The sequence below is a fragment of the Bufo bufo genome, chromosome 6 (assembly GCF_905171765.1).
Source record: "Bufo bufo chromosome 6, aBufBuf1.1, whole genome shotgun sequence".
Taxonomy (NCBI): Eukaryota; Metazoa; Chordata; class Amphibia; order Anura; family Bufonidae; genus Bufo; species Bufo bufo.
In genome coordinates this window covers 190406531-190420237 of record NC_053394.1, presented here as the reverse complement: position 1 = coordinate 190420237, position 13707 = coordinate 190406531, and positions in this window count along the sequence as shown.

The following is a 13707-nucleotide window of genomic DNA, read 5'->3' as shown; positions in this document are numbered from 1 at the left end:
CAAGGCTGTGGCAGGTAGGTGGAACTCTGGTTCACCTGCCATATCCATAGAGCTGTTTATGTCTCCCCTTTTCCTGCAGCTTGGCCGTTGAGACTCCTGCTCCTCCGTGTCTAGGAGGAGTGGGCTTGTCTTACTCAGCTCCTAGGTGAGGGTCATCTTGAGGGCCAGCAGGGACTTTTAGGTTCCGGAGCATGGGCCCTCCTACCATCAAGGTTGGCCCATGTAACTAGGAGCTAGGGTCAGGTTAGGGATGCCTTAGGAGGTGACCTGCTCCCTAATCCTGTCTACATGGCCAAGCAGCCGAAACATCACCGGGCTCCACACGGCTGAGGATTTCCCCCATCCTCAGCCGTGACAGTATGACCACAGTCGCTCTTACGTGGCGCTCCCTCGAAAGAGGGTAAAGCATGCACCGCTATCTGCGGATGGGGTGTATGCGCGTTCTCCGGAGGGAGAGCGTTATGGGGCTCACCATTTACGGCGCGGTGAGTGGCATTCCCCGCCATTCCTCGCTCACCGTTGTCCGTGTTGGTATCCCCTTTGTTTGTCTTTCCCCTCCCCCCCTCCCATTGTTTCCTATGCCTCACCAACCTTCCCCTTTTGTTGTTGGGAGGGGCTTTGAGGGGTGGGAGTATGCATTCCCTCGAAAGAGGGTGTAGCATGTACCGCCGTCTGCGAAGGGGTACATGCGCGCTCTTCGGAGGGAGAGCGTTCTGGGGGTTTCGCCTCTGACGGCGCGGTGAGTGGCGTTTCCCCGCCATCCCTTCACCGTTGCCTCGTGTGGCGTCCCCCTGATTTTACTACACGTGGTGTGTGTCTGGTATGCGGTATGCATACCTTCGAAAGAGGGTGCAGCATGCAGTGCCATATCCTTGTGGCCTGCATGCGCGTTCTCCGGAGGGAGAGCGTTCCTGGGGGTTCTCCGTTAACGGCACGGTTGGTGGCTTATTCCCCGCCACCTTACCGTCCGTGTTGGGGATCCCTCGTCCCTCTCCATGTTCCCATCTCTGGTCGTCTGCTGGCAGCACTCCGTAAGTGGTCCGGCTGCGTGCTGGTTAGGAGTGTCTGCTGGCAGCGACTGGAGTGGGGACGTGAGTGGAGAGTCCCCTCGTCCATCTCTCAGTGGTTCTTTTCTCTTTGTTGCTGGTGCGGGCTGCAGTCCTCGTCGGACTGGCTAGTGTGAGCCGGGAGAGGATGCAGCTGACAGCGACCCCTTTTTAGAACCGGCACTGAGAGTGGACGTCCCCTTCTCCTATCCCCTTGTCTGAGTCCCTCACGTGTCTTTTTTGGGTGGGGGGGCTTTGAGGGGTGGGAGTGTCACGGCCATGGCTATGACCGTGACTCCTGAACCGCATGCGGTTGTCAGCGGTTTTCATTGGTGTTCAATCACAGGTGAGGGCTGTGGTATTGGCCTCACCTGTGGTTGCCGCTGGCAATAGTATGTATGTGGCAGCGTAGCAGGCTGAGCTGTGCCATGCAGCTCGCTACGCTGCGCATGCGGTTTTGTGTGTGATGTGTGGATGTGTGCACTGTGTTTTATGTTATTGTGTGCACGTTCCCTTTAAGTGGTGTTTTCCCTTCCCTGGTGTTGGAAGGGTTAATCCCCTTCCTAGTGTGTGTGATCACTGGGTGTGTCCGACTGTGGGGTGTGGCTTCTTGGCCTATAAAGCCTCACTGCTTTTGCAGGCCTTCAGGTTGCTTCAGCCATGCTTAGCTGAGAGCAGCCTCATGTATTTATTACCTGCCAGTAAGAGCCACCCCTGTGGTCATAAACCTTAATGTCATAACCATATTGTGCTTAAGTTATTTCCAGTTATGTGTGATGTCCGTGTGATGTTTTATATGTCTCCCTTTGTGCAGCTATGGATCTGGGTCCCAGTGTGGGGATGCGTTTATGATCTGCACCCTGCTAACACAGGGATCCAGTCAGCAAGGCTGTGGCAGGTAGGTGGAACTCTGGTTCACCTGCCATATCCATAGAGCTGTTTATGTCTCCCCTTTTCCTGCAGCTTGGCCGTTGAGACTCCTGCTCCTCCGTGTCTAGGAGGAGTGGGCTTGTCTTACTCAGCTCCTAGGTGAGGGTCATCTTGAGGGCCAGCAGGGACTTTTAGGTTCCGGAGCATGGGCCCTCCTACCATCAAGGTTGGCCCATGTAACTAGGAGCTAGGGTCAGGTTAGGGATGCCTTAGGAGGTGACCTGCTCCCTAATCCTGTCTACATGGCCAAGCAGCCGAAACATCACCGGGCTCCACACGGCTGAGGATTTCCCCCATCCTCAGCCGTGACACTCTGCTCTTTCACATCTTCACAGAAGAACCCAAACCACAAATAATAGTGGATATAGCATTGCTATTAGGTTTGAGAAGTCTCCTACAACATTAGTTGAAACCAAGCACACAAAAACTAAAAGAGGTGATATCTTAGATGACACACTATATGTACATAGATAAACTAGAAACAGAAACGCAGAAAGAAAGGAAGACCAAGGGTTTCTTCCGCAAATGGAGGACCTTTATTAGAAAACATATTCCACAAACAGAAATCACATCCCTCATGATACCTTTCCAATACATGGAATGGTATGCCAGGGAATCGCTGAAAGTAACACTGGGTAACCTGTCTGTCGGGATGTAATACGTGCACAGATACTGTTATACATTCCATACCTCATTTTTCCTTGTTTCCTAGAGGAAAGCGGGGGGTTACTGACAGATATCCTTGGGATTTCGGGAATGGGAGGGGGGTTATGGTTATACTACTGTGATTTATGTCTTATGGTTTATTATAATGTTATAGAATGTTTTATGAAAAGAAAATATGTCTCACTCATGACATATATTGGAAATTGTACCTATTTTCATTGTGCGGTGAACATCAATAAAAAAATATTTCTCAAATAAGATAAAAGGTTTAGCTTTCTGACCTGTGAAAAAACGTAACAGAAGAAAAATACGTTCGTGTGCATGAGCCCTAACAGGGAGGATGCAAGTAGTTGCTGAAACAGACATGTGTGGAGAGGTTACAGGTCCTCTCTAATATAACCCTGCCTGTCAGACCTGTCTCACAATATATCTGTCACTTTACACATAAATGGAGAATTACACCAAAAACTCCAAATCAGTGAATTCTAAGTGCTTGAGCTCTCGCTCTACATTTTTTCCTGATTTCTTTTAACAAGAGAAAAATGAAGTGTTTCCTTTCTACTTGTCTTCTGTTTTGAATCAGTTCCTGGACTTTGGCAAAATAAAACTGCTGTAGCTGCAATGTATGAACATAGTCCTATTTTCTAGGATACACTATAATATTAAAGGGAGTCTGTCACCACAATTTACCCTTATACACTGCTTACATAGCACTGCAGCATAACTATACATGAGTCAAATGGTACCTTTGTTCTTTTTTTTTATGTTCAACAGAAGCAAAAACGCTATTTTATTCATATGTAAATGAGGGCTCGCAAGTGCCCAGGGGTGGCGTTCGGGCTGTAAGTCAACCGGCTGCTCTGCCTTCTTCTCAGATAACTCCTCCCCAGCCTATTGCTTGGCTCGCCCTGTGAGCTCCTTACGTCATCCAGTGTACTGGCCGAGATCCTGCCGACGCAAACTGCCTTCTAAGCTGTCTCTGAGGTACAGCTCGGCAAGGAGTCTATCAGAATCCCTTAGACTGTGATTGCAGTCTATTGTACAATTCACCAGAAGATTGCATGTACTGTACAAGTAGGGAACTAAAAATGAAAGTAACATTTTTTAGTTTTTTTTTTTTACTTAAAAAAAACACAAAAATATAAAAAATTCAAATCACCCCCCTCCCCTTTTTAAATTTTACATATAAAAGTGAATAAACAATAACAACAACAAAAAAGTATCTCCATTTACAAAAATGGTATAACATATCACATTTTTCCTGTGTGGAGAACACTGTAAGAGAAAAAAATAAAAATGCATGATTTTCTATTTTTTGGTCACCTTATTCCCACCAAAAAATCGAAAATCCAAAAAAACGTACATACCCCGAAATGGTACCTTTTGTAATATTATTTTTTCATCCCACCAAGGGTAAAAACATGCAAAACTGGCTATAGAACTCACACTTCTTTATCCCAGACCACAACTTTGATGGGTCTCCCAGTTGGTGACCACACTTTAATATCAAGCTGTTTCCCAGCAATACAGTGCTGCTGGATAACTTCATAGAAGTCACAGGTTATATTTATGGCATACCATTATTGCTGACATTGTTTGAAGATGATTTGGGGGGGTTTGGTGTGCATCCTGAGGACATCATTTTCAATTATCATAAATCCTTTGTTTCAAAGACTGTCAATAGATCCAAGATAAATTTCAGATGTTACTAACAATGAATTCCTTTTCATGTTTTGTTTATTGCTATGTACAGTTGTATTACATTTTTGCGTAGGTCACTAAAATACCCTTTACCTTGTTTTTCTTTAGTTAAATTGTCTTGAAATGTAAAAATAAATACAGATTATCTTGTGTCCACAAATTGTAGAAACCTTTTTGTTAAAGGGTATGTGTAATCAGAAAATTACCTTTTGTTTAAATCACATTTTTATGTTTAACATATTTAAAATAATTTTTGATGTTATTTTTCATTTTCCATGTCAATATCTACATTTAAACAAAACCATAAAATCCTGCAGTTTTCTCACTGGACAATAAGCCTAATAACAGGTGCCACATCTTCATATGTACAGTTTTCTGCTTATCTGTCATTCTACTCCTGTCTATAATGATATCACCTCTGTGTAGTGATAAGACAGGATTCACCATTTACAATAGTTTCTTAATGCTTTCTAAATGCTGTTAAGTACAGCTTAGGGCAGCAAGAGGACCACCCCAATAATCATGTTCAGGAAATAGAAGTAATAAATCTGTAATCAGAAAATAAAAACTGTTAGAAAAAAAGTATATGTATTGTTACCTGGTTTTAACTGGCAGATATAATTTTTGGTGACACATTTCTATTAAATGTAAACTGACAAATAACCAGAAATTCACTATCCTATGTAGCACTGGATGCAGGTCCATTCTGGAAGTAATATTACACAAAGGTGAATACATCTACAATTAAATAAAATTAAATAAATGTGTGATTTCATTCTTTTGTGTATACTTTCAGTCACCCATTGCACTACAGATTTTGTTCTGCTTTTTATTTTGAATCTTTTGAAAAACAAACACTTATGGTTCAATATATTTTTTGACTATTTTTGTCTGGCTTATTAAAATTGTTTTCTAGTTTGCATTAGAGATGAGATGAGAGATTCAGTTCGCAGAATTTTTTCGGTTCAGACCTGAATTGATTCTACCCAAACCAAAGTGACTCCAGTTGCCCAGAAATTAGTATATAGCACCCTCTAGTCTCCTAGGACTCAGAATTTTTTGGAAAATATATATTTTTGTAAATTTTTTATAAATTCTTGCTCTTTCTCTCTCACCTCCTAAAGCTCTTGAACGCAATGATAGTAATAGCAAATCATGTCTGAGTGACACTGACATACATAGCTATGGGAAAACGCATGTTTGACGGCATTAAGAATTTGTTTAAAAACACAGTGCACCATGCACATGTTATGCTTTTTCAAATTGTCCCTTACACGGGCAGATAGTGTTTTAACACACATAGTGTTATGAGATTAAAAAAACAAACTGGATTGTTGGGGGACAAAGCATCCAAAAACTATGCCTTAATGGGGTTAGAATTCCTGCCCATATGACACACACAAGTGCTACTTGTCAGAAGAAAGAGTGGATTGTTGGGATCCGCCCTCCAAAAATTATGCCTTAACGGGGGCAGAATGCACGCAAAAGTGATACCTGTCAGAAGAAAAAGTGGCTCGTTCTGAACGAATTGGAGCAGCAGCAGTACAGTGTGAATGTGGAAAGGGCAGGGCAATAGAGGCACATGGTAACAACAGTAGCAGCAGCAAGGCATGAGACATACAAGGAAGTAGATCGGCTGTCTATGGGTAGTGGTTGTAGTAGTAGTAGTAGCCGCAGTGGATGCGTAGCGTTAATACTGATTATAATATATATATAAATATATTATAGAGGTCACAGTGGTCTGCTGTTTCCTCTGAAAGACTTCAGGCCTACTGCCTGTAGCCTATCAGAGGCTGGCACAGGCGGATCGATGACATAATCATCATCGAACCGCCTAACCAGGGGAGCGTACAGCTCAGAAAACAGGCCAGAAGAAGCCTGCACTCAAGGACAGCCGCATGGAGGTACAGATGTAGCAGGGGTAACACACACACTCAACTCAAATTTCTTAACTCATCGCATTATCTTGAAACAAAAGCCATTGAAAAGCAATTGCTTAACACATTTAGTTGCATTTAGTTTAAAAAACATCTCATAAAGCATGTGTGTTAACCCTGCTACATCCGTAAGTATTTCAGTTTATTATTTTTTATTTGGCAGCATGTTGGTAGGCTACTATGTGGGCATTGTTTCTGCTGGTGGCACTAAATAGGGGAATTTTGTACTTTTACATATAAGGGGGCATTTTTCTGTACTGGCACACACTATGGGAACATTGGCTCTACTGGGGCCACTAAGAGGGTTTTTTGTACTATCACACATTTTAAGGGAGCATTTTTTGCACTGGTACACATTTTAAGGGGGTGTTTTTTGCACTGGCAGACATAAGGGGGTGTTTTTTGCACGCATTAAAAGGGCCTATTTTTTTGCTGGCGCAGATTATAAGGGGGCATTTTTTGTACTGGCATGCAATACACATTATAAGGTTTTTTTGTATTGGCAAACATTATAACGGTATTTTTTGTACTTGCACACATTACGGGGCATTTTTCTACTGTACATTAATGTAATGTATAATGCACACATTATAAGGAGAATTATTACTACTGGGGGACTATGGGGAACATAATTACTAGTATGGGCACAATGTGGGCATTTTTACTATTGGAGGCACTGTTAACACTAAGTGCACTCTGGCAGAGAATAATCACTACTGGTGGGACTTTGGGGAGTACTATTACTGTGGGGGGGGGGGGGGAACCATGCACAGTATCAGCTTAGCACAATTATTTTTGGGGGACACTAAGTGTATATGGCACTATTAGTGTCAGGTGCATTATTTGCTTAGTTATTCTTAGGGCACTGTGTGCCAATAATTATTGAAGGGGGTACTATCTGCGTGGTACTAGTATTTTCAGGGGGAATGTTTCTGTAGTATAGTACAGCAGGCATAATACTGAAGGTGGCAGTATGGGATGTTCAGAACTAGGGAGGATAATGTAAAAGTAGGAAACTAAGATGGCTGAAAGAAATCATCATGACAGTCTAGTCTGAATGGGGAAGATGATGAAAGAGAACATCTACATCAGAAGAGACCTCACAGGATACAAGAGGTATGTGTTGCTGTATTACCCTGTATGTTTTGTAGCACTGTATGCAATGTTTTCCAAGTATGTCTTTAACAGTAAGACTGAAGGGAATGGGTTAGGCTAAGAATTTGGCGTGGGGCATAGTTGCTTCAATTTTCGCCTCAGGCAGCAGAAAGGCTAGGTTCACCTCTGCCCCTTGCCACAAAGAACTGAGGGTAGAAGGGCCCAAGCTGAACTCTTGCAACAGAGTCCGTAAACCTTTAGCTATGCCCCTGTTGGTGGCAGTAGGGGATTAGAAGCGAGAAGTAGAAGCTGTGATGATGGCTACAGCAGCCATATGGTACATGTTGGCAGGCAGACAGGTGCAGTGGCATGATTGTGACAGTTGCATAATGGCAGCAGCAGCCATACGGAACATGATGGTAGGCAAGAAATATGATGGCAAGCAGGCAGACGGCAACAGTGGCAAGAAGGGGCACCATCAGCAAGACCAGATTTATTCATCGACCTCAGCAGAAGGAGTGTGAAAGTCCTCCTGAATCCAGGTTTAGTTATTTATGACAAAAGTGATGTATTGGACAGAGACAACTTGGTCCTCTTGGGTGTCATCACATTCCTTGTGACACTGAAAACCCTCTCTGAGATGACACTGGAGGCTGGGCAAGAAAGAAGACAGAGCATACTAAGTCAGTTCAAGCCACTGTTCTAATCTTCCTACTCAGAAGTCCATGGGGTCCGGGAACAGGGTATGCACTGGATACAGGCCAGAGTCTAGGTAGGACTGAATCTTGTCATTAAGGAGGGAGGTCTCTGCTTACTGATTTGCCTCAGCCTAGCATGATGCATAAAAAAAATATTCTGTCATTTTGAGGAGACTCAAATGGCTGCTGTTGCTGCTGCTGCTTGTGGCAGCGGGAGTTTTCCTCTCTTTCAGACATGTGGGCAGCAGGCGTCTGATCTCCGAAAGCTGCAGCAAACTGCGTACACAGTGTTTCCTGGTAGTAATGTAATTTGGCCTCCCTTTTGGAGGGAGGAAAAGATTCCCCTATTTTGCTTTGATAGGGAGGGTCTAAAAGCATGGCTATCCAGTAATCATCAGACTGCTTGATGTGAATTATGCGCCTGTCAATGTAAGCAAGCAAGCATTCAGTTCGCCATTCTGACCAGCTTACCTGAGGTGCCAGTTCTTTCTCGCTCCGCTCCCAATGAGAAGATTGGATGTCAGGGGCAGATTCACCATAATCATCATCCTCCACCTCTATGGGGTGGACAGCAAGATGAGCTAGCTGTTTTTCTTCCGCCATCGTCCCTTGCTGCCTATATGTCAGCATCTGTTCTAAGATAAATATGAGGGGAATAAGAGCGTTCATGTTTGCTCTTTTTTTGTTCCAAGTGCCACTGTCTCTACCACTTCCCCTACCATCACCACCATGACTAAGGCTGCCACTATTATCACTACTACCACAGCAATGCATAGGGTCATCCACCTCCCCCTGACCCTCTCCTCATGACATTCCAAATGCTGACTGTTCTCACACAACCCATCAACAGGGAGAGTCTCTTAACTATCTCCCGTAATGTGTGGTAGGGTTCTGTTGCCTCTTATGAAAAAAGAAGACACCCCAGTAGGAGGGGGCAGTGATGACAGAGGATTCAACTGATAGGCTGTTCTGAGGAGGAAGAGCAGGAGGAATGGTATGACCCCTGCCTCCAAGACTCCGTATCAGACTCAGAAGTGACCTCTACAACATCCTGTTGTGACTAAGAGGAGGAGTGAGCCATCCAGTCGACAATCTTATCCTTTTTGTCTTCAATAATAATGTTGCATCTTTCAGGAGCCAGTAAGAACTGTGGCCTACTATTCCTACTAAGGCCTCTTTTACACTTGCGTTGTCCGGATCCGTCGCGTACTCCATTTGCCGGAAGTGCCCGCCGGATCCGTAACACCGCAAGTGAACTGAAAGCATTTGAAGACGGATCCGTCTTCAAAATGCGTTCAGTGTTACTATGGCACCCTGGACGCTATTAAAGTCCTGGTTGCCATAGTAGTAGTCAATGCAAAAGTATTGTACGAGTCTTACTGAACACGTTGTTTTGTAAAAGAAGCCTTCAATAATTGTACCAAATTTCACATTCATAACACAAATTACAACTGTGTGATACTGCATCACAATGTCTAGTTGAATAGACGTTTATCAACACTGCCAAAAAATTGCATTGTCACACCCCAGTGTTAGTTAAGAGCCGGTATGGATCACGTCATCCATGCCCGTGGGGCGCCCTGACGTCACTCTGAAGCGCCCCGGGAGCCGCACGGACGGTAAGTATACTGCTCCCCCGCTCCCCACTACACTTTACCATGGCAAAGAGGACTTTAGCGTCCTGGCAGCCATGGTAACCATTCAGAAAAAGCTAAACGTCGGATCCGGTAATGCGCCGAAACGACGTTTAGCTTAAGGCCGGATCCGGATTAATGCCTTTCAATGGGCATTAATTCCGGATCCGGCCTTGCTGCAAGTGTTCAGGATTTTTGACCGGAGCAAAAAGCGCAGCATGCTGCGGTATTTTCTCCGGCCAAAAAACGTTCCGTTCCGGAACTGAAGACATCCTGATGCATCCTGATACATCCTGAACGGATTTCTCTCCATTCAGAATGCATGGGGATAATCCTGATCAGGATTCTTCCGGCATAGAGCCCCGACGACGGAACTCTATGCCGGAACAGAACAACGCAAGTGTGAAAGAGCCCTAAGGCTACTACTGGATGGATCTCTGGTACTGCTACTACCCACATTCTGATTATGGGAGGACAAGGCCTGGGTCTTTTGTTGTGCACTCCTCCGTTTTCCAGACATTTTTTTATGAGGCCTATGAAAAGTCACATTTTTCAGATTAGTAAATGGTATTCCCAAAATTGCAAGTTTTTTTCGAAAATTTTAAGACAGAGGTGCAATTAAATGTCGCAAATGTGAACTACACGCTCAGATGCAGTAATACCAGCTCTTAACTAACACTGGGGTGTGACAATGCAATTTTTTGGCAGTGTTGATAAACGTCTATTCAACTAGACATTGTGATGCAGTATCACACAGTTGTAATTTGTGTTATGAATGTGAAATTTGGTACAATTATTGAAGGCTTCTTTTACAAAACAACATGTTCAGTAAGACTCGTACAATACTTTTGCATTGATGGTACACAACAGGCCTTTTCAACTAGACACCGTCATGCTGTATGCATTAACTTGTGTATCATTTGCATTACAGAAGTGAAATGTGGTAAAATTATTGAACATGTTTTTCACAGAATTACTTGTTCACCTTAACTCTTGCAATATTTTTACAGTGAAAAAGTGATTATTCAAGACATCTTTTCAACTAAACGCTGTGATGAAGTTGCCAGAAGATAAGATGACAGTAGCCTGACTCAAATACACCAGATATTGGCCAGTTCTTACTGTCTCCCCTTATTATACCTCTAATTCCCAAATATTCTCTACCTATAATCTTCTTATACTTTACCACCCTATCACTTTTTTTCTCCCTACAATTTTCCTATACTGTCCCTCTCTATCACCTATTCTCTCCCTATAATCTTATTATGCTGTCACTAGTTGAAATTTCAGCACAGCTTCCTGCCAGATTACAGGTTTACAGAATAATAAAGTTCTGCTCATTCTGCAGAAGCACATTCCTGTCTGCTGCCCCCCTAAATGGATGATCTATCAGCCTGTGAGCCAATCAGGGCAAGCCCCCCACCCCACTTCCTCCCAGTGTCGTGTGAGCATCCTTCTTTTTCCTCCCTCATGGATTTGTCTGCTAATTCTTACAGTGTAATGGTGCTGCATGCCTTTTTATATGATTTTTCAGAAATGCAGCTCAAAAGTCTAACGTAGTGACCTTTTGTTGCCTGCTCTAACCTTGGATTAGTTTCACAGAAATGCACGGACTCTGCCTGCCCTGATCTCTACCTGTTAACTGACTACGAGTATTGCCTGAGCTCTGGGTGCTTCGCAACAGTATCTCTAACTCCCCTGGGTCAGCTGCCAAGTATACTCACTGGAACTACTCCAAAAGGCAGCAGCTTGGTGGGTCCTCTGCAGCGAAAGCCAGATCATTGTATAGGGGTTAAAGGGTGAAAAACCAGGGGATCACCAGTATAAAGTCCTTAGCACTAGCCTAAAGTCAAACTGATTAGTTGGTACAGTGGGTCAACATCCACTGCCCATTACAAAGGATAATGGGACTGGACCATTCATTCTTTGACTCCTCAATAACCCAGAGGTCCAACATCTTTTTGACCTCTTCAAAGCAACTCATACCTGTGGCTCTTTGACAATATTATGTTTAATCAATGAGGTGTGAATACGTAACTCTGAGAACACAACACAGCACAAGGGGTGCTGACTGCTGACAGAGTCTCTCTACCATTCCATGGTTTAACCACCTCCCGACCGCCTAACGCAGGGATGCGTCCTGCGGGCGGCCGGGTTATTTCTCGTTGACGCATCGGCGCGTCATCTCGCGAGATGCGAGATTTCCTGTGAACGCGCGCTCACAGGATCGCGAGGTAAACGAGTTGATCTACAGCTTGTCAGCGGCGATCATTCGCTGGCAGGCTGTAGATGCGATTTTTTTTAACCCCAAAAAGGTATATTAGACGCTGTTTTGTTAACAGCGTCTAATATACCTGCTACCTGGTCCTCTGGTGGTCCCTTTTGCTTGGATCGACCACCAGAGGACACAGGCAGCTCTGTAAGTAGCACCAATCACCACACTACACTACACCCCCCCTGTCACTTATTAACCCCTTATCAACCCCTGATCACCCCATATAGACTCCCTGATCACCCCCCTGTTATTGATCACCCCCCTGTAAGGCTCCATTCAGACGTCCGTATGTGTTTTGCGGATCCCCGCAAAACACGGACACCGCGGATCCGCAAAACACGGACACCGGCAATGCGCTTTCCGCATTTTACGGATCCGCACATTGCCAGAACTATATAGAAAATGCCTTGCGGACAAGAATAGAACATGTTCTATAGGCTCTACAAAAAATGCAGTGTTCGCCCGATCAGGCCTGATCTTGTGCGCACACCTGCGTTCAGTCCGCCCCACCGCAGTGACAGAATTAATTTTTTTCTGATCACTGCAAAAACACTGTAAAATCGCTGCGGCGCTATAAAGATCACTTTTGAGGGGCATGGCGAGTTCATAGAAGATTTTTTTTTGTGGCACAAGTTAGCGGAAATTATTATTATTTTTTTCTTACAAAGTCTCATATTCCACTACTGAAGGGAATGGGTTAGGCTAAGAATTTGGCGTGGGGCATAGTTGCTTCAATTTTCGCCTCAGGCAGCAGAAAGGCTAGGTTCACCTCTGCCCCTTGCCACAAAGAACTGAGGGTAGAAGGGCCCAAGCTGAACTCTTGCAACAGAGTCCGTAAACCTTTAGCTATGCCCCTGTTGGTGGAAGTAGGGGATTAGAAGCGAGAAGTAGAAGCTGTGGTGATGGCTACAGCAGCCATATGGTACATGTTGGCAGGCAGATAGGTGCAGTGGCATGATTGTGACAGTTGCATAATGGCAGCAGCAGCCATACGGAACATGATGGTAGGCAAAAAATATGATGGCAAGCAGGCAGACGGCAACAGTGGCAAGAAGGGGCACCATCAGCAAGACCAGATTTATTCATCGACCTCAGCAGGAGTGTGAAAGTCCTCCTGAATCCAGGTTTAGTTATTTATGACAAAAGTGATGTATTGGACAGAGACAACTTGGTCCTCTTGGGTGTTATCACATTCCCTGTGACACTGAAAACCCTCTCTGAGATGACACTGGAGGCTGGGCAAGAAAGAAGACAGAGCATACTAAGTCAGTTCAAGCCACTGTTCTAATCTTCCTACTCAGAAGTCCATGGGGTCCGGGAACAGGGTATGCACTGGATACAGGCCAGAGTCTAGGTAGGACTGAATCTTGTCATTAAGGAGGGAGGTCTCTGCTTACTGATTTGCCTCAGCCTAGCATGATGCATAAAAAAAATATTCTGTCATTTTGAGGAGACTCAAATGGCTTCTGTTGCTGCTGCTGCTTGTGGCAGCGGGAGTTTTCCTCTCTTTCAGACATGTGGGCAGCAGGCGTCTGATCTCCGAAAGCTGCAGCAAACTGCGTACACAGTGTTTCCTGGTAGTAATGTAATTTAGCCTCCCTTTTGGAGGGAGGAAAAGATTCCCCTATTTTGCTTTGATAGGGAGGGTCTAAAAGCATGGCTATCCAGTAATCATCAGACTGCTTGATGTGAATTATGCGCCTGTCAATGTAAGCAAGCAAGCAA